Source organism: Tupaia chinensis, unplaced genomic scaffold (assembly GCF_000334495.1).
Source record: "Tupaia chinensis unplaced genomic scaffold, TupChi_1.0 Scaffold146140_1, whole genome shotgun sequence".
In the NCBI taxonomy this organism is placed as follows: domain Eukaryota; kingdom Metazoa; phylum Chordata; class Mammalia; order Scandentia; family Tupaiidae; genus Tupaia; species Tupaia belangeri.
The window spans coordinates 3353821-3356484 of record NW_006205995.1 but is presented as its reverse complement, the minus strand read 5'-3'; positions in this window follow the sequence as shown (position 1 = coordinate 3356484).

Here is a 2664-nt window from a genome sequence, read left to right as displayed (position 1 = left end):
CTCAATCAATATATACCAAATATATGCACTCTGGCAAAAATTGAAAAATCTGAAGATATAATAGTAGAGAAGACAAGTACAGATATCAGAGGACATATGGTAGGGGAGTGGATAGTAGAGGGCTGATGGGATGGGCTGGAAGAAGAAACACTTAACAGACACAAGAATGTGAAGTTCTCTGTTGAAAATGAAGTCTATGGGGGCCAGCAGATAGTGTAGCAATTACATTACTGGATTTCCACATGGCTGACCATGGTTTGAGTCCTGGACCTGGTGGCTTGAAACTCATGCCAGACACATGTGTGTGCATGCCCAAGATCCCAAGAGGAGACTGGAGGAGAAGGGATTATGGCATGGCCATCCCCCCGGGTGGGTGATTTCTCATATTCCTTCTAACTATCTTCTCTCTCTCTCTCTCTCTCTCTCTCTCTCCCTCTCCCTCTCCCTCTTTCTCTCTCTCTCTTCAGTAAGTGCATGCACATTAAGGCAAAAACCTTTACCCCAAAAAAATATATATATATGATAATATCCTCAATTTGTCATGTACTGCTTGCATACTTTGAAAATCCATATTGTGTGCTATAGAGATGTACAATGATTGAGTGTAAATAATGTCATAAATTTTTTAAATTTTTTATGGAATACGCAGCTTAAAATCTTCTATTTTTTAGTTCATACCAGCTAAACATAGTTGGCACCTTATAAAGAAAAATAGGTATTGCTTCATATGTGACTTAGACTGTGGCCTGAATAGAGCTGAGTACCAGCTGCTATTAGTAGTCAGGCAGAATAAGTAGTTAATGGCCCATGTTTATTCTTATTGGTCAGTGTTCCTGTCAGGCTGTTTGTTAGATACATTTAATATTTCCTCCAATCGCTTAATTGTAATATCAAATTAATTTATTCTTTTCAATCAACATTTAATGAAAGTGACAACATCTCAAGAAAGTAACAGAAATTTTCTTCTTAAAAGCTTTGGTCAGCTGTAATGACATACTAGTAATGAGATACTCTACAAAGCTGAAGCCACATAGGAAGATCCTGGTTCATATCCCATTTCCTCCTAGTATACACCATGGACACATACATGCTCGAGAGCCTGGCTGATCCTAGCTGACGGAGGCTGAGGAGTAAATTGCAGCATCAAGACTCTGTGGGGAGGACTCTGTCTCAGAACAAATAAATAAACTTTAAAGAAAGTTCTGAAGATGTTCTGGAAAGAGTATAATTTCTGTCTAATGTTTGCACATCCTCTTATACTTCTGTACCTTTAGAGTGCTGCACACTGAGAAGAGACAGCAAGGAGGACCACATGAAGTCATCAACCATCAAGGAAACATCCCAGTCACTGCTCACATTTATTTAGATGAAGGCAAGGAGTACAGAAACATTTATGACAGGGGATGAAACCACTGGATTTCTCCTTGACTATTACTTTATTTCCAAATTAACTGTCATCTATCCATGCATCCTGATGTAGTAAGACTTTTCTGTAGAAGCCCAGAGCTGCAGTTTATTAAAAATTTAAACTTGCCCTTATAAACCTTACAGGAATCTGAATCGAGATAGCCAGAGATTTCTGGCTAACTATTCATTATTTTTTGAATACTGGACATTTACGCACACAGTTCCAAGCTGATTTGTGTTCTGCACCAGTTACAGGAATAGATCTGCCAGGAAATTTTGAAATTTGAGGACAGATAGGCCTTGGTTAAGTCATAGCTCCAGACATACAGATTAACCTAGCAAGACCCTCCAAATCTTTTGCAATGAGCATTTTGAAATACATGGATCATTTAGTTTTGGCTTCCAGGCAGTTCAGCAAAACTCTTAGTCTAGAGAATTGCAAAAGTTTATGATTTCTCACCGAGGAATGAAATGTGACGCAGTAGAGCAAACTGAAGACATTTAATACCAGATGTTAATATAAAAATTGGAAAATTGTGGCCTCACGTGGTTATCTGACCCCTGACCTATAAGATCTCAGCATGAAGTCTGTAAATCACCATAATTTCTAAGTTCTTCTATTAAACATTGTGACTATTTTTTCTAATGAAACATAATAATTCTGAGTCACATAACTGAGATAATTAGATCATTCTGACCTTGACTCATTGTGTACATATACCAAGAGTAATGCAATTTTTTGCCGTAACAATCAGAAGTACTGCCTTTCTGATTTATTATATTTCCTATTGATTTTTTTTTTTTTGGAGAGGTTTTTGCTACAGGGTGCGTGCGCTCGCCAGACAGACAGAGAGAGACAGAGAGACAGAAAGCGAGAAATCACCCCCTAGGGGGGATGGTCACGCTGCAATCCCTTCTCCTCCATTCTCCTCTCAGGATCTTGAGCACACACGCACATGTGCCCGGAGTGAGTTTTAAGCCACCGGGTCTGGGACACGAACTGTGGTCGACTACATGGGAGTCCAGCGACATAGCCATTATGCTAACTGCTGGTTCCCATATTTCCTATTGATTTTTAAAATATATTTTGACATTTTATGTCTCTTGGCTGCATTCCACACCTACCTAATTTTATGAAATGTCAAAATAAAGAAAGAAAGAGAAGAAACTGCTTATTTGCTAAATAAGGAAAAGAAAAAGAGAACACTAAAAGGGAGAGAGAATCACCTGAAAGATACACTTCAGGGCATTTTTGCA